Here is a 663-nt window from a genome sequence, read left to right as displayed (position 1 = left end):
ATGCAACGACATTCTGATTCCTTATAAGTCTGGTAAATAAAATACATATCTATATGGTTCACTGGATAACGAAATTTATGTGAAAGTTCCAGAGGGTATCAAACTACCGAACACATCAAGTTCTCGAGAATAATATTGAATATCGTTATGTGAACGACTTGAATATCCTAGGAACCTGTGGAGAAATTTCCCAAAGATAGAATACATCAAGAAAGAATTCGAATTTAACATGAAAGGTTTTGGGAAAACAAAATTATATATTGGATTATACATTGAGCACCTTGAAAGGAAAATCCTTATGCATCAAATGACATGCATAGATAACGTGCTCAAGAAGTTTGATATGGACTAAGCTTACGAATTGACAAGTCCCATAATTATAAGGTTCCTCAGTTTAGAAAAGATAATTTCGGCCCTAATGAAGAAAATGAGAAAATCTTTAGTCCCGAAATGCCATTTCTAAGTGCCATAAAGTTTTGACGGATTTGGCGAGCCATACAAAGCTAGATAAATAATTTGTCGTAATCTATTAGCTAGATATAGCTCATGATCGACCCAAAGGCACTAGAACGGGATTATACATATTTTGTTACTTACAAGGAACTAAAGACTTGGGTCCATTTGATACTAACCTACCCGAAAAAGGGTAAATTATTTTGGTGA

This window comes from Brassica oleracea, chromosome C9 (assembly GCF_000695525.1).
Source record: "Brassica oleracea var. oleracea cultivar TO1000 chromosome C9, BOL, whole genome shotgun sequence".
NCBI classification, from domain to species: domain Eukaryota; kingdom Viridiplantae; phylum Streptophyta; class Magnoliopsida; order Brassicales; family Brassicaceae; genus Brassica; species Brassica oleracea.
This window is presented reverse-complemented; position numbering follows the sequence as displayed.